Source organism: Sphaerodactylus townsendi, linkage group LG05, assembly GCF_021028975.2.
Source record: "Sphaerodactylus townsendi isolate TG3544 linkage group LG05, MPM_Stown_v2.3, whole genome shotgun sequence".
Classification (NCBI taxonomy): Eukaryota; Metazoa; Chordata; class Lepidosauria; order Squamata; family Sphaerodactylidae; genus Sphaerodactylus; species Sphaerodactylus townsendi.
The window spans coordinates 114,303,017-114,329,250 of record NC_059429.1 but is presented as its reverse complement, the minus strand read 5'-3'; the positions used below and the strand labels follow the sequence as shown (position 1 = coordinate 114,329,250).

At 45.5% G+C, this 26,234-nt stretch overlaps 1 protein-coding gene across 2 annotated transcripts in view; it reads left to right on the top strand.

Moving 5' to 3' along the window:
- LOC125433847 (opsin-5-like) overlaps window positions 1-26,234 on the top strand; it is a 90,420-nt gene that overhangs the window by 27,826 nt on the left and 36,360 nt on the right. The window contains exon 1 of one of the 2 annotated variants that reach the window (XM_048498757.1): window positions 1,358-1,381. The exons of the other annotated variant lie outside the window; for it this stretch is intronic. The gene's annotated coding sequence lies outside the window, so the exon portion shown is untranslated. Of the gene's footprint in view, window positions 1-1,357; window positions 1,382-26,234 lie in introns of those variants that run through there. 2 annotated transcript variants of the gene reach the window in all.

Below are 26,234 nucleotides of genomic sequence, written 5' to 3'. Positions count from 1 at the left end.
CCCTTTTTCCTCATCTCTCTCTGTTTGGCCTTCTCCATCTGTGCATGCTGATTTTCTTCTCATACTTGTGTTTTATCCCCATCGCCCTGCCACAGTTGTCTTCTCCTGTTTATATATATTCCTCTCCCTCTGGCTTCTTCTGCATCTCTGTACGTGTTTATATTCCCCATCCACCTTCTCGTTGTATGTATGTGCGCGCACTTGGTTTTGCTTCCTGTGGCAGCCATTTTGTCGGCTGCACCTCCTGTGGCAGCCATTTTGTAGTGGTGACTACTAGCCTTAAAATTTCCAAAGATGCCTACAGGCTCAAACACTATGTGGGCTCCCATGGCAACAAAATGTGGCAGTTACTGACAGAAGTCACAGGCTAGGCTGGGGGGGGGGGGAATATAAAGCCCCACTAATTTGTGAGCAACCCTGATTACAATGAATCTTAGGGTTGGCAACTCCAGCTTGAGAAATTTCTGGGGATTTGGGGTGGAGGTTTCGGGAGGGAGCAGGACCTCAGTGGGGTATAATGCCAGATACCATCCTCCAAATCAGCCATTTTCATCAGGAGAACCGATCTCTGCAGCCTGGAGATCAGATATAATTCTGAGATAGCTCCAGGCCCCACTTGGAGGTTGACAACCATAAATTAATGCCCAGAGTGGAATTAAAGAAAGGCCTGCATGTGGAAATGTCCTTCTGTACAAATGCAACAACTGTGGATGCTGCTGTGCATTTGGACACTATCCCTGCAATTGGCTTCATAATTCGGGCCCCTCTCCCAAGTGTCTGAATGCATCTTTTGATGAGCAATGGGGCTCCATCTCCACCAACCTCTGCTGAAAAGGCTATGGGTGAATCAGCACCAGAATCATATAGTAGGATCAGTTGCAAAACCTAGCAGAACCAGGGAATGAACAATTCCAGAAATATATGATTACTTGATTCTGTCAACTATTGGAGTCATGTGCTACCCTATTGTAATTTTGTCAACAACACAACTGGGGGAAGAAAGTGGGGAGGGAAGGAACTGAACTGTGGTGATATTTGTATATGATCAAAGCAGGTACTCATAAATTAATCAAGAATTTGGAAAATGTAAGTACCCGCAGTCTGGAAAAAAACAACCCTTTTGTTTGTTTCAAGTTTATTTGGATAGGTATTTTTTAAAGACTGTTTAAAGCTGGAGATTATATTCATTTCATTCTCAAACACCACTCCAAAGATTAATTGCTTTGCCTCTTGGGAAAGGAAGCCTTTGTGAAACAGCTTAGCTCTGGCTTTTCTTCTCCGGAGACAGCAGAGGTCCCTGAAACTTTATCTCTGCAGGTTCCCAACATCCATTCAGAATGTCCCTGGATGTGCTCAATTTGGAAGCATAACATATTTGCAGGTATGATGAAATAGTATATATTATATGCTGCTTGGCCTGATCCTATGACCAGATGTGCTGAGGCCAGCATTTTTCTTACAGTGTTGCCAAGCTGAAAGGCAGAGATATCGCAGTTTCCCTTTAAGTTTGCAAGGCTTTGAGAGAGAAGGCAGCGGCAACTTCTTCTGCCTCTGCGCTCGGTCAGTTCTCAGCTCCCTCCTTTCTCTTGCCTCCTGTGGAGCAAACAGGTGAATATGTTTGTATATGTTTGTATTGTTTTCCAGTCAATAACCTTAAAAAATAACAACAGCAATAAAGAACATGAGAAGGTCACTCAATATTACGATTTGAAAATCGTGATTCAGTGATTATGGCACAAACCAGTTGTGGTCCCACAGGTAATCGGCATCCTGGGTGCCATTCCAAAAACACTAGTGCAGCACCTGAGAGAAGTGAGGGAGGATTTATGGAGACAGACCATGTGAGCTCGATTTACAACCAAGGGCATTGTTTAAGATGGGGGAGAGTCAAGGAAACAAATGAGGATCTGAGGCAACTGGCAACCAAACTGCAAGCAGACAGAGACAAAGATTTGGGGGAAGACAGGAATGGTTTTTGTTGTTTATTTCATCTCATTTTGTTTCATTTACTTCATTTGTATCCCAGGTTTTCCCCTAACAGGGATGCAAAGCTGCTCACGTTGTTCTCTTCTCCATTTTTATTTATATCAGCCCTGTGAGGTAAGTTAGGGTGAGAGTTTGTGACTGGCTTGAGGTCACCCAGCAAACTGCCATGTTTTATATTATTATATTGACAAGCCATAAAAGAACTAGTCAGGTCTCCTCGGCTACCTTCAACCGAAGGGTGATATTCAGAGGAAATATGAGGTAGCAGTTAGCATGTCAGGCTGGGAGACCTACATTCAAATCCCCCTGAGGCCCTCAATGACTTTGGGCCAATTGTTGTCTCTCAGCTTAACCTACCTCACCGGATGGTTGTGAAGGTAATATAGGAGAGGAGGGGAGATCTATGAAGAAGAAGAGTTTGGATTTATATCCCCCCTTTCTCTCCTGCAGGAGACTCAAAGGGGCTTAAAATCTCCTTGCCCTTCTCCCCTCACAACAAACACCCTGTGAGGTAAGTGGGGCTGAGAGAGCTCCAAAAAGCTGTGACTAGCCCAAGGTCACCCAGCTGGCATGTGTGGGAGTGCACAGGCTAATCTGAATTCCCCAGATAAACCTCCACAGCTGAGGCGGCAGAGATGGGAATCAAACCCGGTTCCTCCAGATTAGATACACGAGCTCTTAACCTCCTACGCCACTGCTGCTCCTTAAGATCTCTGAAGGAAGGATGGGGAGAGGGAAAGATACTAGACAGAAACCTGCAAGTGATTCTTTTCACTTACCAAATTGCTGCAGTTAAAGGGTCCGTAAGGGCAACCGATTCCTGAGCTGTCAACCTGCTTAGTATAAGGCAGCTAAAAGAAGATCCAGTCTTTTTCCTTTGGGGAAAGATATGGTTTTAACTTCACTTTCCTCCTTTCTGCAACTTTGGCTGTTTAGGTAGAAATGCTGAGAAAAGGGGAAATTATCCTCGAGGTTTCAATCAAAGCATCATGTCGGACAGAGGAAACAGAGTCCAATTGCTTTTGCGGGGAGACTGTCACCGAAGCAGCCTCTGCGTTTGCAGTAGGCTCACGTCTCAAAGTCAATAGCTTGTCTGTGTCAAAATGAAATTTCATTTTTAAAAACAACAGAAGCAGAAGTCTGGGTTAGGTACAATGGAAACATTTGCACCTGTTGTTGCCCAGGAACAATTTCATTCACTTCTGTGGAAGACAAATGTGGGCAAATGAGAAGAAAAATGAGCCATTCCTTCCTCAACAAGTGTTCTGCCCCCCCCCCACCCCCCCGTGTCTCTGCTTGAGGCACCCTGTTTTTGGTTGGGACAGAAAGGGGGAATGCAAGCCAGTTTCTACCGTTCTTAAAATGGCTTTATTCAAGGAAAGAAAGAAGACCCTAACTCCTCCCAGGGTTTAACTAAACAGAGTACTTGCTTATCCTCAGGCTGTAGGAAGCTGCAGACTTGGTTCTTATCTGGCTGCTGTTGGATGGTTGACAGTCTCTTGCTTCCTTGTAGCTCTGGAATCCTCGATCTTCTCTCTCACTGTAGATAAACTTGGCTTGCTCTCTTTTTAGCCCACCATATGGACTTCTCTTTAAACTACTCTAAGGTTATATGGACGTTATGAACAGTGCGGACATCTTCACCCTTAGCACCTCATTGACTAACTCAGATTGAAATTAGGAATAGTCCATACCCCATCAGTTGTCAGCATGGCCAATTGGCCATGCTGGTAGGGGCTGATGGGAATTGTAGTTCCTGAACATCTGGAGAGCCACAGGTTCCCTACCCCTGGACTAACTGAACAAACTAACACAGAGGGTTTCTGGGTGGGGAAAGGGAAATTGCCTGTTGGGAAAAAGTCTTAAAGGGGCAAGGACTAACTAAAACACCCTCCCAAGAAAGACTTAACAAGAAGGCAAAACCAAACTGACTATGGGTGAACTAAATCTTAAAAGGGAAATAAACAAAGGCTCTGTGGGGGCATGACAACAAGCCCCAGCTATTAAACTGTTTGATGCATCGTTATGAGGGGGAACGGAGAGTGAGTGGGTTGTGGTCATTCATAACTGAAACAAACAAAATTTCTCTTACTTTGTATTTAGTATTCATCCCATCCTTTTCAGTGCCACCCATCAGGCTGCCCAACAAGCAAGAACCAATGTTGCATAGTAGTTCAAGGACTGAACTGTGGTCTCGGAAGTTCTGTGTTCAAGTCTTGCCTCTGCCACAAAAGTGGTCTTAGGCCTGCTGTCTACCCATGGCTTCTTTTACACAGATGTTTCTCCCTATTTTGGGTCCTGAAGCGCAGAGGGGTTTTTTTTCTCCATGTGTTCTTATGGTGACATTATTTCCCATTATTTTTGTCTTTCTGTGATTTCTATGTAATTTCTTCATGCTTTCTCCACGGGATCCAATTTGAGAAAACATGGAGAAAGACCCAGGAGAGCCTTCTGGTGGTGTGTATGTGGGAGGTGTGGGAAGAGTGGCTATCATGTAATGGGGTTTTTTAAAATGTCAAGTCATAGCTGACTGGCAGCAACCCTGAAGGTCTGCCATTCAAATACTTGCCAGAGTCGAGGCTGAGAGTATGAGAGCCAGTGGGGTGTCGTGATTAAGAGCAGGTGGATTCTAATCTGGAGAATTGGGCTTGATTTTCCACTCCTCCACCTGAGTGGCAGAGGCTTATCTGGTGACCCAGATGTGTTTCCGCACTCCTACATTCCTGATGGGTGACCTTGGGCTAGTCACTGTTCTTCGGAACTCTCTCAGCCCCACCTACCTCACAAGGTGTCTGAGCTTGAGCTTGTCTGAGCTTGTAAGCCACCTTGAGTCTCTTTACAGGAGAGAAAGGTAGGGTATAAATCCAAACTCCTCCCTCCTCCTCCTCCTCCTCCTCCTCCTCCTCCTCCTCCTCCTCCTCCTTGACTGACTCAAGGTCACCCAGCAGCTTTCCATGACAGAGTGGGGATTTGAACACGGGTTTCTCAGATCCCTACTCAGACACCTTAACCACTGCAGCACACTAACTCTCATATGTAGTGAATGTGGGAGGGAAAATGGCATTGATGTGGGAAGGACCAGAAAAGATCCAGACTTTCCACAGAGCCGACCGTCCCAGATTTGCTACAGTCTTTCTAAAAAGATCACAACAAAACAGCTTTCGGAAAACCACAGAAAAGCCAGAAGGAGAAACCGGTCTTTATGATACTTTGTGGAAGTGGGAAGAAAAGGCCATTCATTTCTCACTAACATCCAAGCTGAAGCAAACACCTGGAGTGGAACTAACTGCAGCCTGGGGAGGTGCGGGGGGGGGGGGGAGGGGGGAGAGATAATGTGCTTTTAAAGAGCTGATTGTTGGTAACGTAGTAGCCTGCCCAGGAAATCAGCAAAAAAATATTTCCTGCCATAGAGATAGAAATATCCAGTGCTCCAACAGAGGACATTAAGTCTTAGCAAATCGTGCACGTTGATCTGAGTGGAACAAGGATGCTGGCGTTTGGTCTGGAAGGGCGCGTCGTTGATAGCTTTTAATAGCTGCATCCATAGAGATGAGAACAGCAATAATTGCGACTGCCCTTCCGTCCAACCCAGCTGCTGGAGAGGCCAGAGCCCTCCTTGGGTCAGTTGTTGGCAAGGTGAGGCTGTTTTTCCAAATGAAGAAGACATCAGTTTTTGCTTTCCTTAAGTTGACTGATAAAATAAGGCTGGTTAGAATACACCTGCTTCCACCCCACCACCAGAAAACGTGGTTTTCTGCAGCTTGCCGAGCCATTTACGTGATGACGCAAGGGGAGACTGTAGCCTCAGGTGGTCAATTTGGGGTTGGAGGATCAGGCCACCTAGTCCAGCATCCTGTTTCTCACAGAGCCAACTGGGAGAGCCAACAAACATGGCACAGAGGCTGAGGACCTCGTTTGATGCTTCCTCCTGCACTGGTGTTCAGAGGTCTGCTGCCTCTGCATGTGGAGAATCCCTTTGAGAGCCAGCATGGTGTAGTGGTTAAGAAGAGCAGGTGCACTCTAATCCAGAGATCTGGGTTTGATTCCCTGGTCTGCCACTTGAGCTGTGGAGGCTTATCTGGGGAACCAGATTAGCTTGTGCACTCCAACACATGCCAACTGGGTGACCTTGGGCTAGTCGCAGTCCTTCAGAGCTCTCTCAGCCCCACCCACCTCACAGGGTGTTTGTTGTGGAAGGGGGAAGGGAAAGGAGAAGGAGATTGTAAGCCTTGAGTCTCCTTGCTGGAGAGAAAGGGGGATGTAAATCCAAACTCTTTTTCTTCTTTACACATCACAGTTAGCATCTCTTCATGGAAACTTGAATCTGTCTGATCCCCTTTCCAAGGCATCTATGCCAGCGGCCATCACCAGTGAATACTCCTTGAATTTAAAAAAAATTCCTTTTGCTTGTCCTGAATCAGTTGCCCATCAACTTCATAGGGTGCCCCCAAGCTTTTTGTCTGTTGCATGCTTATCCTGAGATTCCTGCAAGGAGCTCAGGGTGGCAAAGGTGGTTCTCCCTCCTCTATGTCCTCACAACAACCCTATAAGGTGGGCTAAGCTGAGAAAGAGACTGACTGAAGAAGGGAGCACTGACTCAAACATTCATGCTGAAATAAGCATTTTTAGTCTTTAAGGGGCCACTGGACTTTCAGTTAATTTGACTAAACTAAGGTCGCCCTCTGAGCTTTGTGGGGATTTGAACGCAGGCCTCCCTGTTCTTAAGCCTAAATTCTAAGCATAGCAGTATACAGGGGAAGGCCTTATTTTTTTTCTGTCACCAGAATCAGGGCCTTTCCTGCTGTGGTGCTACAGCTATGAAATGCACCTTGTAGCATAGGTGGGGTTGAAGTTGCTGAATTTTCAGCACCATGAATTTTCAGCACCCTTCCTCCCTCCCTCCCTCCCTCCCTCCGTCCTTACTTCTTATCCCACCCCCACCCCCAGATGTTTTTGCAGGTCCCATTTGTTCATAGTAGGGCCCAGTGTGAGGCATTCTGTGGATTCTTTGCCAAAGGCATCTCCACTGCCTTTTTTTCCATTTAAAACAATTTATAGAATAATATTACTGCCTTTATCACATTCCTGTGGCTGAGCATTGGACACTCAAGCCTCGTCTTAAGTTGTTATGAAGCTCCATGAAAATGTGAGCAGAGGATATTTTTATACCAATATTCACCATTTAAGAAAAAAACGTTTTCATGTTCCAAGAGTGTGGTCATGGACATGGCGTCTGGGTGCAGTGATTAATGATGTCTGGCTTTGATTCTAGAGCAGTGCCACTTAAAAAATAAGGCTTTTAAAAATGATAATTTTCAATGAATGATATGGATCGGGGGCGGAGGGGGAGGCTGCCCAGAAAAAATAAGAAGTGGATGAGCTTTTTAGTGGCAAGGAGGACTGGCACACATTTGCAGTGCAATCCTTGGCATATTTGCTCAGGAGGAAATCTCATTGGCCTGGATCCAGGTGACCAGAGCTAGCCCAAGTCAGTTGGTGTTGCTACGAAGAGGCAGGCAATGGCAAACCACCTCTGAACATCTTTTGCCCTAAAAACTAGCTGCGACTTGAGGGTACTTTCCTCCCCCACCGCCAAATGGAGAAATGTCCCTTAAGAACATAAGAGCCTGCTGGATCAGACCAGACTCCATCTAGTCCAGCACTAGATGCTACCCCCTACCTGCAGTGGCCCACCAGGTGCCTTTGGGAGCTCACATGCAGGAGGTGAAAGCAATGGCCTGCTGCTGCTGCTGCTGCTGCTGCTCCTGAGCACCTGGTCTGCTAAGGCATTTGCAATCTCAGATCAAGGAGGATCAAGATTGGTAGCCATAGATCGACTTCTCCTCCATGAATCTGTCCAAGCCCTTTTTAAAGCTATCCAGGTTAGTGGCCCTCACCACCTCCTGTGGCAGCATATTCCAAACACCAATCACACGTTGCATGAAGAAGTGTTTCATTTTATTAGTCCTAATTCTTCCTCCCAGCATTTTCAATGTATGCCCCCTGGTTTTAGTATTGTATCTCTTAGAAGCTCAATTATTTATATGTCTAATCCAGATGCATGCCAATAGAACTTGTAAATATATGCATGGAAGGTTGAATGCCACGCAGTAATTTTGAGTTTCAAATATTTTTCCTCAAACCATCGAGCAGTGGCTCAGTGGCTGGGAAGTTCCGCTCAGTGGTGGGGAAAAATTCGAGGGGACATTGCCCCCATCTGTTTGAAAGTGTAAATATAAACTATAATGTACCATGTTCAATAATGCACAAAATAATGATTTTGACAAAGACAGCACATAAAAATAAATGATCATTCTCATATTCATTCAGGACTTCATTCTAATGCAATATTCTTGACCACTGCGCCTCAATTGACCATACTAATATCTTTATCTGAGACTGACGTGGATTCCGCACAGCCTATTTATAACGAGTTGCAATCATTATAAATTAATTCATTTTCCATTTATAAAAAGGGAAAACGAGTTCATTTACAGTGATAGCAACTCATAAATATGTTGTGCGGAATCCACTTGAGTGTATTTGCCAAACTGTTACCTAGTTTATGACTGCCCCTTTCTTTCCGTGGGCCTCACCCTCTGTTTTAAGATTCGGCTTTGTATTGCTTTTTGTGGTATAAGTGATGGAACTTTTAAATTATGGTGCCGTTTTTATTTTATTTTTTAAATGCATGCTGTTTTTATATTGGGTTACAAATGAGTTTTGAAATGATTATGCTCTTGGCTCATTAGTTTTCTAGTGATTGCTGCTTTTTTGCCATGAATTAATGACTTGGATATTTATAGCTTTGTGGTCTCTTATCGTTGTTATGAGAAGTATATGCTGGTAAGCAGCCTTGGAAGTCTGTCAGCTGAGGGCGTGGGCAACAAATCTTTCTCCTCCTATTCATTTGATAACTGCCTGGTTCTTTGTATTGTCAAAGGCTTTCCCAGCCGGAATCAACTGACTGATGTGGGTTTTCTGGATTATGTGACCGTGGTCTGGTAGTTTTTGCTCCTAACGCATCCGTGGCTGGCATTGATGGCAGCAATAGAAGTGGGTGAAATGTTAGGAGCAAAAACTACCAAACCACGGCCACACAGCCCAGAAAACCCACAACAGCCTGCCTAATTCTTTCTTGGATTGTAGCCCAAGAATCACTTATGAAAATATCCTCAGGATCAAAGACAGAATCGGAGTGCCTGTTATAGCTGCATGTACTTCAACTATCTGTGTTTACCTGAGACAGCCTCTATTTTTTGCTGTCTGTTCCTATTAAATCTGTTTGGGAGAATGCCCTTTTACCATTTCCTTTAGTGTGTGATGTCAGAATTGTCATTCTGTGGGATTTTTCCTTCACCGGATTCATACTGGGGATTGGATGAACCTTGCATCAGTAAACATCAACATCAATGCATACATATGAATACTAAGGAGAGCCAGCATGGTGCAGAGGTTAGAATGTCACGCTAGGATCTGGAAGACCGAGGCTTCAATCCCCAGTCGGCCATGGAAGCTTAGGGGTAACATTGGGTCAGTCACAGGTACTTACTCTAGTCTACCTCACAGGGTTGTTGTGAGGATAAAATGGAGGCAAGAAAAATTATTTAAGGTGCCACCATTGGGAAGAAATTGGGAAGAAATGTTCAGGAAAAGTATGTGTGTGTATATATACACACACACATACTTTTCCTGAACATTTCTTCCCAATGGTGGCACCTTAAATCATTTTTCTTGCCTCCATATATATATATAAAAAACCCAAAAAGGGACTAGAATGGCAGTATAATGGAACAGCAAAGCAGATTGATTCTGAAAGGAATAGCATTGCTGATCAGGCTTTTGCCAAGGGGGGATGGTTCTGCATACCAGCATCTTTTTCAGCAGGTGGGGCTTGACCTATCTGTGCTGGGACCAGGCTAGGCCGATTGAGAAGCCATGCATGGGCCCCTCCCCTACCCAAAGTCGCACCTACTGATCACATCAGCAGATTCAACAGTGTACATTGACTGCGGTGAACGTTGACTGGGACCTTTTTTTCTGGCCTGCTACCTTGTTTCCATCACCGCCCCCCCCTGCCCCGCCTTGCTTTCTCCACTAGCCTGGTCTTCTCTACTGACCCTGCCTGCCCAGTCTTTGCTCCTGGTACCTGGACTGAGGTTTCTGATGCTAACAATGCACAGACGTGGCAAGTTGACTTGGGCATGGCAAGTTGTTTCAAGACGTTTCTGTTCATTTTGAGGAAGTCACGGACCTTTCAGTCATTATTTTGAGGTCCTTTCCAGAAATACGTCAACTCTAATATACAAATAGTGTTTTTTGTTTAAAACATTTCTGTTCTAACTTTCCACCTGGATATGGTCCCGAAAGCAGCAAATATCATGAGTTTTCTTTTCTTTTTGAAAAATCACTGTTCTAAGCAACTGCAATATTTATTGTATATATCATCCCCCCCCCTTTTTACTGCAACGTGTTCTACTTTTGCAAACCCCTTCACTTCATGATGGTACGTCATGCTTTGCTTTCATTTTTCATTTGCATTGTTTTCCAGTTTCTGCAGTTCTAGTTCTACTGCATTGTTTATTGGAGGTCTTCCCTGTCTGATTGAATAGGTTTTTTTTTCATATTTTGTAAGTCCCAGTGAGAGAGATGGGCTACAAATTGGATTATTATCATCAATATCAATAAAAACAATGTAAATAAATATGGCGCCATGCATTACACCATCTGACATTGCACGCCCCGCAGCTGTGAAGCATATTTTGAACTGTGGATAACGTTTTGTTGGACTGTTAAGTTTTGCTATTATCTTTTACCCAAAGAACACACACTGATTCAGCTTTCCTATCAGTAGAGGACAGGCTACTGCAAAGCAAATGAATACAGGGTATAGCAAGCAAAACCCGCACCGGGGGTGGGGAAGATGCTGCGTCGGTGGTCCCTGAGGGTCTTACAAGAACCCCTACTTTCATCAGAGAAAGAGTGGCAGATGTGTCACTGTAGAGGATATACGGCATTTTTCTTTCCTTTGTTTGCTTTGGCAAAGCTACTGATCCATTTGCAGGCTTGCAAAACTGACACGAAGTTTTATTATTTTTCTCTCTGTGCAAATGAGTTCTGTAACATTGGAATGGTTGTGTCTTCCTGCATTTTTCCGCAGTGTCTTGTACAGTGATTGTAGCAGCGTGAGTCATCAAGGTAGACAGGGCTTTCAGGAGCAGCTGGTTCAGGGGTCCTTATCCATTAATCCACCACCGACCCACCAAGTATTACCCATCACATTATCACTGAATGCCCCCCCCCAAGCGACAAGTACAAAATTGAGACATAAAAACTAGCCCTCCGGAGAAGGCTAATTTATTTTTATAGGTATATTTATGTGGCACCAATGCATTCAGTGATGCCTTTTTTGCCAGATACTGCTCAGCCAACACCTCTTGGTTTGAGTCCCGTTTGCTGTGTGACAGCATTTTAAAAGCTTGGGGCATAGGGTTCCCATTTGAGCACCTATGGTGAGAGATCTCCCACTGCCCCCTCTGCAGCTGCGCCCCTCAGCTGAGCAGGAGGGAACTGGCCAGCCGAATAGAGAGGCTCAATTGCCATCTGGGGACGATGATGATGCAAGTACCAGCACAAACCAGAAGGGACATCATCACACAAAGGGAGACCCTCTAGCACTAACCCCAAAACTCCAAGGTTCCCATGAAGTTTCAGGCACGTACTTGTGGTCACTCCAAAAGTTGCATCGCTGCACAGGGATAACCATTGTGCTCCCAAGAAAGTTCCGATTTCCCCTATCTCCTGGAAACCCTTTGGGGGCAGGAATCTGGGACTGTATTCCGGTAGGCAGTATAAAACAACCAATTTCTGCTATCTGTCAGAAATCATTGCATGTAGAAAGACCTGTAGAATTTGCAATGCCCCCCATTTGTTCCTTCCAAGTTCTGAACGGCCCCAAGATTTTCTGCCTCTGTTCATCGTGTTAATCGTGGAATCAGTGGTTACTTTTTCACTTAAAGATACTGGTGGAGTTAGGATCAAAAGTCAAGCAAGCGTATGTTTGTAAAGAGCTGGGAATTTGCCACCAAACTGTGGGGACTTCGACAGGGGGCTTTCAAAGCCACTGAAAAACAGAGGTGGTTTTCCATTGCTTTCCTCTGCAGAGCCTTCCTCAGTGGTCTCTCTTCAAAATTCCAACCCGACTTAGCTTCCAAGATCTGATGAGACTGGGCTGTACCATTCTGCCATTTTGTTGAATCATGCCAGACCCATCTTTGTCCTAGATAGCCTTTCGGAATAAATAATTCCTGGGTTAGCGCAGGGGTGCCTCAGACTGTGTCTGCTGTTCTTGCAATGCAAAAAGCATAGGGTATAATGAAATTTTGCATCTTGTGTTTTTGCATAAAAGTACAGCAATTAAATTTGATGGACATTGCTCAATTAACTCTAGCTTATCTCTGTGTAGTAGTTAAGAGTCGTGTAGTAGTTAAGAGTGCTGGACTGTAACCTAAAGAACCAGCTTTGATGCCCCACTCCTCCACATGAGTGGTGGAGTCCAATCTACTGGACTGGGTTTGTTTCCCTGCTCGTACACACGAGGCCAGCTAAGTTACCTTGGACCAGTCACAGTTCTCTCAGAACTCTCTCAGCCCCACCTACCTCACAAGGTGTCTGTTGTGGGGAAAGGAAGGGAAGGTGTTTGTAAGATGTTTTGCGACTTCTTAAAGATAGAGAAAAGCTGTGTATCAAAACAAACTCTTCTTCTATTACTATGTTTATAGTTATTGAGAAAAATAATTTCAGAATTTCTATTGTACTTGATCTGCCAGCGTGGTGAAGTGGCTAAGAGCAGGAGGATTCTAATCTGGAGAACTGGGTTTGATTCCCCACTCCTCCACCTGAGTGGCGGAGGCTTATCTGGTGAACCAGATGTGTTTACACACCCCTACATTCCTGCTGGGTGGGCTAGTCACAGTTCTTCGGAACTCTCTCAGCCCCACCTACCTCACAAGGTGTCTGTTGTGGGGAGAGGAAGGGAAAGGAGCTTGCAAGCCACCTTGAGTCTCGTTACAGGAGAGAAAGGTGGAGTATAAATCCAAACTCCTCTTCTTCTAAGCACACTTGAGAATAGGATTGCCAGCTCTGGCTTGGAAAACTCCTAGGGATTTGAAGATTGTGCCTGGTGAGGGCAGAGTTTGGGATGGTGAGGGAGCTCTGTTGTGATCTGAGCTCATAGAACCTCCTCCTAAAGAATTTATCTCTTGTAATTTTGGGAGCCCTCAAAACCCCACATGAAGGCTGGCCATCCTACTTGGGAATAAATCCCATTGAACACAGCGTGCCTAACTCCTAAATAAGGACATATAGGATTGTTGTGTACAAAATGTAACTGATTAGATCGAGATTGCACAGGCTTGGACCAGAAAGATATATAATCCTACATATTAATTTTGGATTCTGAAATGAAGAAAATGCCCTCTTGTGCACATGGACCACTTCCACTGCATTAAAAGCAATTAAAACAAAATAAAGGGGAGAGGAAACGCAGTGGGAAGAGTTCGGAGGAGCTCTGAGAATTAATATCGTTGTCAAAATCGGTACAGTTAAACCAGCTATTCCACGAATGAACATGTTCCAGGATATTGCAGTGGGACAGATTATTTACTAGAAAGAAATCTAAAGCCAAAATAACCACAGCTGAACAAACAGAACAGCAGCCCTGAAACTGGGCCTGGGGAAGATGATGGCTGCTTGTACATTAATTGTCAAGTACATAGTAATCCAAAAGCAGATCTGAGCAGAATCAGCGACTCTTTGAATTGCAGCTCATTTCTTTCCTTTACATATCTACACGGCCATTTTACTGATGCTTTGTATCATTGCAAGGCTCAGTTTACACAGTGACTGAAGCATGCATAAGTATCTGGAACTGGAAGCACTGGTGAACCAAACACCTACAGGAGTTGGAGAAATCTCTGCAATTTTGGTGCTGCTAACCTAAAAACTGCGCCCCCTTCAGGCCAAAAACCAAAACAACACTAAAAATACCAAAAAACCACAAACGGGGGGCGGAGCTCCAGACATGTAATGAGGGGTTTGAACCCGAGAACCCCCCCCCTTACCTATGTCCTTGCTCACTCAGGTTCTTGCTGTTAGGTTCACAAAGTAGAGACAGGTGTGCTCTAAAATTGCCAACCTGCTGGCGTGAACTAAACATCTCCTGGAAATTATAACTGACCTCAGATCTGTCCCCCTGGAGAAAATGGCTGCTATGGAGGGTGGACCCTATATCTGGCTGAGGCCCCTCCTCTCCCTAGGCTCCACCCCAAATTCTCCAAGCATTTCCCAACCCTAGCTCAAAACAACATAAATTTATTAATATATATATAATATTTATATTTGTTAGATTTATAGGCCGCCTCACCCCCGAAGGGCTCGATGCGGCTCACAATATGGCTGTTCCCAATGCCAGCAAATAAATACAAAAATATAACTTAGCACCATTAAAATCTAATAGCAGCAATTACTTTAAATAAATAGGAATTAAAACAACCAAAGTTGTTAAAAAATAGGCGCCCGATCCAAAGGCCAGGGAAAGGCAGGGCCCAAGATGGAATCAGGCCCAGCCAAGGTGGAAAACAGGCAGTCTCAGTGGGGGGCGGTAGAGCCGCAGCCATCCCCCCAAAAGCCCGGTGGAATAGCTCCATCTTACAGGCCCTGCGGAACTCACCAAGGTCCCGCAGGGCCCGGACATTAACATGCAGTTATAGGGATGCAAGCAACTAAAGTATTTCTAGTCATTAACTAGAACTAAGCAGGGACTCTGCTCCAGAAGACTAAACAAATGTCAAGTGGGAAGCAGACCACCCCTTTGAAATGTGTACAATAAATATACCTCAGGGGGTGTGTGATACAGCTGAGATTCTTCCTTTGGATACTCAACAAACCACAGTTAGTACAAACCCTGGTCCACAGGCAACAGACAAACTCTGCTTTATGCTGCTTTCATTAAATAAAGCACTTTCGGTGCACCTCACAGCTGGACTTTGCTGTGTGAACCAACAAAATTCACTTGCATTATTCAGCATGTGCTAAAGTGAATCCCATCTTGAGACCCTTTCATAAATTAGAATGAGTGGGGTGGTTGATATTCAGACATCAAGGTAAAGCGGAGTCGAATCAAGCCACAGTTCACCTTCCACAGGACAGCATAATGTCTGAATGCAATTTGGAAATGGAAATGGCGTGATCAGCAGCTTCTGTGTGTTTGTGTGTGCTGTGATGTTCTGATCAAACATTTGTGGATAATAATTAAGGGTTATTTCCTCTCTCCACTGAATATATTATTCTGCTTTTCTGGAAGAGGAGCTTTTTCTAAAGTGGCATATAGAGATTTCATCCTCTCTCAGGATCACGGAAAGAGCAGGTAAGGAAGAATGAAGAAAAGTGAGCCTGGCAGGCTTTTAAAAGGCTCTTCAGATTCCTTGGGATGAACAGCAAAAAGGCTGTGACTTCATTTAAGATCACATTCACACTTGAATTGCCTATCCAAGTGAAGCAGAGGGGAGATGGGTGGAGGGGAGGAAAACCTGTGCATATTTATTGGAGGCACAAAAGGTTGATTGTGCCCATTCCTAGTGATGTTCAGTGGAATTGTGTACACAGCAAGCTGGCAAACTCTTGGCATGGGTGCAGGGATGGACACAGGGCAACCGGAGCAGCTGCTCTGGGCTGGAAAGGTGCTCTAACTGCCCAAGGCCCTGATGCCCACAAGAGAGGGCATGGGAAGAACTGGCCGCAACTGCGTCTGTCTGCGCCTCCGGGGTTTGGGGACCAGCTGGCTACCAGCCCGCTCTGAGTCTCAGGTGACAACCAGCCAGATCAGCAGCCACCACTCCCTGCACAGATTGAGGGCTTCTTCCTTGTTTGACCCTGGGAGGCTCAGAGGTGCGCGCGCGCGCGCGTGTGTGTGTTTGTGTGATGATTCTGGGTTCCCAGGGCCCAGGAATTACTATTATTGCCCTTGACCAGCAGCAGGAAACCTTGGACCTGCTGAACCTTACATCTCCTATGCCACTGAGGAGCAGCAGTGGCGTAGGAAGTTAAGAGCTCGTGTATCTAATCTGGAGGAACTGGGTTTGATTCCCAGCTCTGCCGCCTCAGCTGCGGAGGCTTATCTGGGGAATTCAGATTAGTCTGTGCACTCCCACACACACCAGCTGGGTGACCTTGGGCTAGTCACAGCTTCTCGGAGCTCTCTCAGCCCCACTCACCTCACAGGGTGTTTGTTGTGAGGGGGGAAGGGCAAGGAGATTGTCAGCCCCTTTGAGTCTCCTGCAGGAGAGAAAGGGGGGATATAAATCCAAACTCCTCCTCCTCTTCCTCTTCCTCCTCCTCCTCCTCCTCCTCCTCCTGCTGCTGGTTGGCCTCCTAGGATGGCAGGGAGGGAGCCTTTGCCTGCTTCTGTGCTTTACCCTGTGTCTTTAGCAGCTCTATAAACAGCAGTGGAAGCTTTCCCATCACATGGAAATCAGCAAATCAGCTAAGGCAGGGGTAGGGAACCTGCGGCTCTCCAGATGTTCAGGAACTACAATTCCCATCAGCCCCTATCAGCATGGCCAATTGGCCATGCTGATAGGGGCTGATGGGAACTGTAGTTCCTGAACATCTGGAGAGCCGCAGGTTCCCTACCCCTGAGCTAAGGGCTGCAGGTTGTGACAGGCACCAGAGAAGGAGGCAAAAACTGTACCCCACACTGCATTGCTGCCTGATCCCAGCTCAGTAGGTGAAGCCAAAGGAAGGGAGAAGAGGAGGCTGCATAAACTCTTCTGCAAACTGCAGGTGCTGCACATACAATAATGCCTTTTATATGTGCATTCCCCCAATTCATGCACTTCTTCATGCTACTTACAAGCAATACCTATTACCTTTGTGTGCCTGTTCCTCCAAGGAGCTCAGCAGGGAGTGAATGGCTCTCCTCTCCCCATCTTGTCCTTACTAAAAGCCTGCGAAGAAGAATACTTGCAGATAAGGTAGCCATGGCAGTCTGTTGCAGTAAAAATTAGACAGGAATCCAGAAGCCAACAAAATTGGTTCCAGCATGAGTCAGAGCTCTTTATGCATGTGATGAAGTGCGCCTGTCCAAAGTTGCTAAATTTGTGCTTATGCAACAGAAAAGGGGGCAGTGGAGTGAAGTCACCAGGAGGAGCCAGTGTTTGGGTGACTGATTCTTGTTTTACTTCAGCAGCTGTTTGCAACTCCTCTCCAACCCTTTTCAGTTGCTTAAATTCTAAGTGCAAAGTTAGTTCCTTTGGATGGGCACGCCATCCATCTGGTCAGAGGTGTTCCTCCCATTGGGCGAAGTGTGCAGCTGCCCAGGGCGCCACCTTGTGGTGGGCGACAAAAATGCAGGTTGGTTTGTGGGGGATTTTGTATTTTCAGTGTTTTTTTCCATTTTTGGCCTGCAGGGGGAGCAGATTTTAGGCTAGCAGCACCAAAATTGCAGGGATTTTTTTTGGGAGACTCTCCTGATGATATGACATGGGTTTGGTGAGGTTTGGTTTAGGGAGTCCAAAGTTATGGACTCCCAAATGGAGTGCCCCCATCCTTCATTGTTTCCAATGGGAGCTAATAGGAGATGGGGGCTGCACTTGTGAGGGTCCATAACTTTGGACCACCTGAACCAAAATTCACCAAACCTGGGTGGTATCATCAGTAGGGTCTCACGAAGATACTCTGAAATTTTTGGTGCTGCTATCTTAATAATTGCACCCCTGACAACACCCCCTAAATTTCCCCAGATTCTCTTTTTAAATCCATTCCCTTCCTGCCAGTGCTTGTTTTCTTTCTTAATTATTCTCTCAATGCCTAATAAAGGTGGTTATTATTATTATTATTATTATTAAATCCACCCCCTTTGGCATGGATTTAAAGGGAGAATCTGAGGTCCCCAGTTTTAACATTGAAAGGGATGCTGTTTCAGGGTGGGGTGAATCAACCCCAAAATAGCATCACTTTCAATGTTGTTTAAACTGGGAACCCCAGATTCTCCCTTTAAGGTGGATTTAAATGGAGAATCTGGGCTCCCTAGTTTAAACACCATTGCAAATGATGCTGTTTGGGGGTGGATTCCAGCATCACTTGTTTAAACTAGGGAGCCCAGATTCTCCTTTTAAATCCACCTTAAAGGGAGAATCTGGGGTCCCAGTTTAAATAACATTGAAAGGGATGCTGTTTCCCCCAATTGGGGGGACTGGATACAACACCATAAAATGCTTTCATAGCAGTAATAAAACATTTTGAAAGCATTTTTAAAATGTTTTCCAAAAATTATTTCTGCGGTGTGGCATGGCCCATTGCTTGTTCAGATTTGTGAGTTGGGGGATGTTCTATAATGTGATGGTGACTTTGAAACGACCTGGTGGAAAAAAATCATTGTTTGGTCACGGTGTGGGAGGGTGACCGCCCATGGGGGCATCAAACTCAGGTTTTGCCCAGGGTTCCAGTTTGCTTAGGCATGCCTCTACATCTGGTGAAGTTAGCTGTGAATGATAAACACACACTAGAATGAATTGTCTTCATCTTTAAGGTGCCACTGGATTCATCCTATGCAGAGAGTGAGGCTGTGGGTGAGTGACTCATCCAAGATCATCCAGTGAGCCTCGTGTTAGAATGGGATTGGAAGTGTTGATGCCTTCTTGTCTTCACACACTTCTATTGGGGGGGTGATGGTGGTAGAGAGGGCTGTTAAGTCATGACCAATTTATGGTGACCCCCTCAAGGGGTTTTCAAAGCAAGGGGGGGAATTGCCATTGCCTGTCTCTGCACAGCAACCTTGGACTTCCTTGGTGATCTCCCATCCAAGTACTAATTGATCTTGCTTAGCTTCCGAAATCTGGTGGTGCTAGTGTAACCCTTCTGTTCAGAATGGGTTGCCCCAGAAAGGGGTGGAGACTCAAAGCAGCAGGAGGCTGCAAAAACTGGTGAAGTTGGAGGAAGCAAGGTTACCAGGCTGGGACCTTGATTTATTTCTTTATAAGCTTTTAACACCTTGTTTAAGGTAACTGCAAAGTTGTTGGGAACTAGTGGGAAGGGAGTTGTTTATTTTTGCTGTATTGTAAATGTTAGAATTTATTGTTTCAGGACTTGCTACAGGGGCATAACGAGGCAGCCTTGGGCAAACTGTAGCCCTGGGCAAAACCTGAGTTGGATGTCCCCCCCCCCCACACACACACATGGGCAGCCACTCCACCACCATGACCAATTTTTTTTTGCACCAGGATATTGGTGCCTGCAGGGGGTGCATTTTTAGACATATCAGCACCAAAATTTCACATCCTTTGCTAAGGAGATGGGGGCTACCTTTTTGAGGGTCCATAACTTTGGGCCCCCTAAACCAAACTGCACCAAACCTTGGGGGTGCCATCATGACAGTCTCCAGATGATACCCTGAAATTTTGGTGCTGATACGTCCAAGAATGCCCTCCCTGCAAGAACATCCCGAAATTTGCCCAAGAATCTTTGTTCTGCATTGAGTTTTCTGCACTGCTGTCAATGGGGGTTGCAGGCTGGCGGGGGGCACATTTCTGAAGGCACAGTCTCAAAACTTTCTTTCAGGGTCTCATCAGGAGACTGCCCTAATGATACCCCCCAAGTTTGGTGCAGTTTGGTTCAGGGGGGCCAAAGTTATGGACCCTCAAAACTGTAGCCCCCATCTCCTATTAGCTCCCATTGGAAACAATGGGGGAAGGGCACCCCCTTTGGGAGTCCATAACTTTGGACTCCCTGAACCAAACCTCACCAAACTTGGGGGGTAGCATAAGAACAGTCTCCTGATGATACGCTGAAGTTTTGGTGCCACTAGCCTAAAAACTGTTCCCCCTGCAGGCCAAAAATGGAAAACCACTAAAATACCCAAGAACGAACCCAGCATTTTGATGCCCCCCACAAGGTGATGCCCTGGGCAGCTGCCCACCTTGCCCAATGGGCATTACGCCAGTGACTTGCTATGTATGTAGTTGATGGGAGTTCTTTTGGGGACCTTCATCATCTTGACCCCAGTTCACCAAGCCTCTGAAGTCTTCATAAGCCAACCACCAGCAGGAAGAATTTGACTTGGCATTATCAATAGACTGTAAATAGAAGGACTTGGAATTGAAACTTAAACAGGACCTTGAAGTGTTACATTAACTGTTAATGTTTAATAAGTGTCACATATTAAGGAAAAGTAAACCATTTTGTTTTAAAATTAGTTGTTGCAAACTCCTTCCAAGTTCTGCCCCACAGAACCCACGAGCAGATGTTACACTAACCTGGACCATCCATGTCAGGCCTCCATTGTGTACCTTCATCTTTTTTCCCAGTGAAAACGACAGGAACTTCAGAGTGTTATCTGTATTTGGCTTGTGTCTCAATTTTGCAAGAGGGGATTTGAATCCTTGGCTGGCGTTACTTTTGCAGGTGGCATTGTTAAAATCTGCCCGCATTTCTCAACTATCTCCTGATTCAGACTTCCTTTCCACCTGAAAAGGAACACAAAAAATCGGCAGAGATGCTTTCATTTGGCTTTTGCCAGCAGTTCATCAAAAGGCAAAAAGATGCCCGCACTCAAAATGCTCGCTGCTTCTGAGAGAAACACTGTGCCAGCGTGTTGCGCGGCCAAGTCTCTACCCAGGCTAATCAGCTCCAGAACATGCCAGGCCCAGTTACAGAGGGAACTAAAATCTATTGGCAGGATGTATTGGCAGTTTAACACCAATTAGCACGTTAAAATGCACTTACTCTCGGAGCCAATTTATTTGCCACTTGAAGTAATTAGCTCCATCTGTCTGAATGGAGTGTTGGATGTAAAGCTTGGCTTTGGGAGAAGAAAGCAGATAACAATTTGGGGTTGCTCTGTTTGTGAGGGCCAATGTCGTCTTCACCTCATGAAAAGAAACACTTTTGAACATTCTCTGTGAGAAATTCCATCAAAGGCTGTAATTAGTACCACAATCTAGAGAGCTCAGTGCTGATCTGGGAAATGGGAATTTGTCAACTTTAATCCCAACTGGACTTTAACTTCCTTGAATGAATCCCCACAACACACCACACCACACCACACCACACCACACCACACCACACCACACACACACACACACACACACACACACACCACATAGTGTTTCTGGCCAAAAACAAATCTGGGATTTGGCTACTGTATAAGAACGAAAAATTCTTGCATAGCCTCGTAGCATGATTTTTATTCCCACCGATGATGACAAAGTGAACTCTGGAGAAAAGTTCTGCTCTTGTCCTTTTATGTTTTCAGCAGAATGTTTAGTTCAATTTTTACAACAGTTTTAAAACAGATTTGGACAAACTAGAGAATGCTCAGCATCACAATATAGTTCCAATATAGTGGAGATTAGAGAGCACAGCAGAAGCAGTTGGATTGCACTGATAGGAAACCTTGTCAAGTCAGAGCGCTGCACATTTTTGCTGCTAACATGTCCAGCTGTGGAACTTAACATATTCAAAGGTGGTGATCAGATATGTGCCAGTCACTCAGTCTGTCCAGTTTGGCCGAGTGGCCACAAGTGACTGTTGAATGGGTTTGGATCAGGCTTTTTCAAAACTGCACATGCACGAAGATTCTGCTGATTCAAACTGACCGTTGGCTTCACTAAGGAGTACATTGATCATGAGTTTCCAATATGATGCCTATTCATGGTGCCCACCAGTGGTGGGATCCAAAAATTTTAGTAACAGGTTCCCATGGTGGTGGGATTCAAACTGTGACGTAGCGCCAATGGGGCTGGGCGGGACATGATGGGGGCGTGGCCGGGCATTCCGGGGGCGGGACATTCCTGGGTGGGGCTGTGGCAAGGACACATCCGCTGCGCCGGTCCCTGGGTGGGAAATGAATGCACGCAGGCACAGGCTGCCGCGCACACCGGTGCACCTCCTGCTAGACTGCTTCAAGTTCTGCATACTACTGCTGAGAGGAGGGGCGTAACTAAGGCAAAAATCACATAGCAAAATCACCAATTAGTAACCCCCTCTCGGCACACACAAATAATAAGTAACCTACTCTCGGGAACCTATGAGAACCTGCTGGATCCCACCTCTGGTGCCCACCAATATCCATGCTGGTGCCCCCAAAGTGTTTTTGGAAAGTGGGTGGGACCATGTAGGGCTCTTGTCCAGCTTCAGATTGTTCTGGTTGGTTATGCAGATGAAGATAATATTGTCCTAGTTGTAGCTGCCACCACAGAGTTATTTTCTTCTCTCTCACTCCCCCTTTCCAGTGTATTTTTAAATCACCCCTCTTCTCCCCTGGACTGGAGCTTCCTGTGTGTCATTGAACTAAATTAAATGAAACTAAACATATCCTGACAGTCCTCGCGCTGAAATGCGTGAAACAGATATTTTTCAACAAGAGAAATATATGACTGATAACATTTTTCTGTTAGCCTTCTTAACGTTTCTGTAGGTTTTCGGGAATTAGTTGTGGTGGTCACCATTTTCCCTATAGAAATAATATGATCCTGATTAAGTGAAAAGCATTGTAAGCTCCACCCAATAATTGTGAATTACGTTCAGCACAGACAATATATTCAGCTTTTTCCAGGTTCAATAAGGGCACCAGTATCCCCCAAACATACATGTTCTACAATGGCCCAAATATACACTCCTATAAGACTTGCTTCCTTCCAATAAGCCCCACCCCAAAATTGTCAGATTTGATGTTGATGTGGTGTACGTCCCTAGACTACTGATGTGAGCCAAACTATCAGGTTTTTGAGAATAGCTAATTAGCATACCAGTGGACCAGTGAGATAAGTCACTCAGGAGCAACCTCATGTAATGTTAAAACTTCATGACTGAAGCTCCAGACCTGCAAATTTAAGTGATGGGGGGATAAATTGGGTCAGGGCCACAGTACTGGGACAGGACAGGTAACTTGTACATTTGCGATGAATGTGTGAGGATCTACACACACACACACACACACACACACACACCTTTTAGACTGGGTACAAAGAAAGGGCAGGTGTCCATACTGTATCTCTCACCCCCACCCCACCCTTGGCTACAAGTAACTCAGAGAGATATTTTCTCTCAGGGATATGAAGAAAAGGAAAGAGTTACCCTCCCTTCCAGTGCTACAGCCCCAATCCAAACTTCCCTTTCCAGTTTAAGTTACATATCAAGAGATCCAGTCATGGGTCTCCGATGTTGCATGAAGTTTTGCACTTGCACTGTATTCCTGAACACATTCAACTGAGAGTAAACTTCCTAAATGTATGCATTTTATTCTAAGTCAATTAAACATGTACAGGGTCAGGCTATTAACAGTATGGTCCTGTGCAGAGTAACTTCAGTCTAAACAGATTTATTTGAATTGATTTAGGCTGGAGAAACTCTACATAGCATAACACTGCAACAGTCTGATACCCGCTCAGCTGCCTGCTAATGTTACATGGAAGGTGGACAGTCCTGAATTTTCCAGAAGGCTTCCTGCAAATGTACAAGGACTGTCGCCTGGTAAGAATCCATTGATCTAAAGTGGCTTATAATACCTAAGCTGGAATGGTGTAGTGGTTAGAGTGTCTGATTAAGATCTTTGGAAACCCAGGTTCTGATCCCAACCAACTTACATCACAGAGCTGTTGTAAGGAGAAAATGGAGGAGAGGAGAATTATGTAAGTCAAATTGGGCCCTCACTGAGGAGAAAGGTGGGATATAAATGAAGTAAGTGAATAAATCATCATATGCAATGTTCTAGTGTGAAAGGCAAGGCAAGGGCTAGACTCGAAGGTAGGAATACCAGGTTGCCCACTCCCACTTTGGCCTCCAGTGCCTGCCAGTGGGAACAGAAATGGAGGGGGATAACCATGTAGCACAATGCTGCATTGCTCAAAACTCTAGGAGTCTGAATTTAAACCATAGAGATGAGAAATTCTTAAAGCATTGTGCAAAGCAGTTTCTGTCAGTCTGTGCCCCACCTTGCTTTCACTGAAGAACTGGCAACCCTATTCCGGGGCTGGGAAGTGGCAGATCATTTGAAAACAAGGATGCTATGATATGTCTGTGCCCGCTGAACGTTTTGAGCATCTCCCTCTTTGTCTTGTGCTATCTTTGGTATGCTGGCCGTTCATCACGCAAAGGGCAACGGAGGAATTACACATAGGTAATTAACCCTCTGGAGAAATTGCTCACGAATGGAGCCAACGGCAGCTCCCCTTCCCTTCAAGCAAATGGATGCGATTGAGTAGTCTCATCTTGCAATCACAAGTCACAGTGCTTGGCTGTGCCAGATAATTGTTTTGAGAATTGTGTGGAGTAGCAGATCAAGGGCTGGAGCCCATGGTCTACAGATGCGAGGACTGCCAATCTTTCCCACGTTTCCATCTCTCTCCACATGATCTTATAGTCACGCGGATCAGGAAGTGTCAGTGGGCAACAAGAAGGGGATGAAACTGCTCTATGCCAGTGTGATGTAGTGGTTAGGAGCAGCAGACTCTAATCTGGAGAAATTTGATTCCCCACTCCTCCACATGAGCAGAGGTCTCATATCTGATGAACTGGATTTGTTTCCCTGCTGCTACACATGAAACCTATTGGGTGACTTTGGGCTAGTCACAGTTCTCTCAGAAAACTCTCAGCCTCCCCCCCCCCCACCTCACAAGGGGAGAAGGGAAGGAGCTTGTAAACCACTTTGAGATTTCTTACAGGAAATAAAAGCAGGATATAAATCCAGACTCCTTGTGTTCCTCTTCTCTGTCTTAGAGCTGCACAGAAGAAGCAGGAACTGGGTTTGATTCCCCGCTCTGCCACTTGAGCTGTGGAGGCTTATCTGATGAACTGGATTAGCTTGTGCACTCCAACACATGCCAGCTGGGTGACCTTAGGCTAGTCACAGTTCTTTGGAGCTCTCTCAGCCCCCCTACCTCACAGGGTGTTTGTTGTGAGGGGGGAAGGGAAAGGAGATTGTCTGAGTCTCCTTACAGGAGAGAAAGGGGAAATATAAATCCAACTCTTCTTTTGCTTCTTTGTCGTCATCTTCTTCTTCTTCTTCTTCTTCCTCCTCCTCCTCCTCCTCCTCCACTGTCTTTTTAGCAGCCTCCATTGTCACAGCCTCTTTTCCCATATTTCAGTTTTAAGGTTTTAACGTTATTTTCCAGGAGAGACTCAACCTTTGTGCTGCTGCCTTTGTGAAAAGATCTTTCCGCCCATTCCTATTCCATGTCCTTTTTTTTCTCATTCCAGCTGCTGCTTTCTTTCCCCGTGACCTCGTAGACTTATACTAAATAAATCAAAGTCGAGGAGACAAATTAGTCTTGTTTTCAAACATCTAGCTTCATTAAGGAACTGTGCACATGAGTACGCATAAGCGCCTAGAAATGCTTTTTGCTCACCTGAATGGTCTGTGGAATATCAAGGTGAACTTAGGACAGCTGCTGCGCATTGCTGTGAGAAATTGATATGACTTAGGACTTTTTCTGCATTGAGCATATAAAGCATGAAAGTGTGTGTATACTTTTTCTAGGCCCATATCTTTACCCCTGGAAGCCCTGAACTACTTTGCTGTGGCAAGCAGCCGTAATATGTAGCTGTGTAGCTTGGGGGAGGGAAAGTGGCATGGCATAGCCCGATTTCGTCAGATCGCAGAAACTAGGCAGAGTTAGTATTTGGAAGGGAGACCACTGAGGAAAACTTTGTAGAGGAAGGCACTACTCCCTCTGCTTCTCACTTGCCTGGAAAGTCCCTTACTGGGGCTGCTGCAAGTCAGCTGCAACTTGATGACACTTTACACACACAGGCTAGCTTGGAGAAAAAAATATCCTGCCCCTTTAAGAGAAGCTTAATGGGATGTTATTTCCCAGGTGATGTTGGAATTGGCCCAGTCTCAGAGAGAATGGTGGGCTATTAATAAAGAAGAGCAGCAGTGGCATAGTGGTTAAGAGCAGGTACATTCTAATCCGGAGGAACCGGGTTTGATTCCCAGCTCTGCCGCCTGAGCTGTGGAGGCTTACCTGGGGAATCCAGTTTAGCTTGTGCACTCCAACACATGCCAGCTGGGTGACCTTGGGCTAGTCACAGTTCTTCAGAGCTCTCTCAGCCCCACCTACTTCACAGGTGATTGTTGTGAGGGGGGGATATAAATCCTTACAGGAGAGAAAGGGGGGATATAAATCCAAATCCTTCTCCTTCTTCTAAACAAATAAATATTTGCCTCCAGGCTATGGAAACCTTCGTCAGCC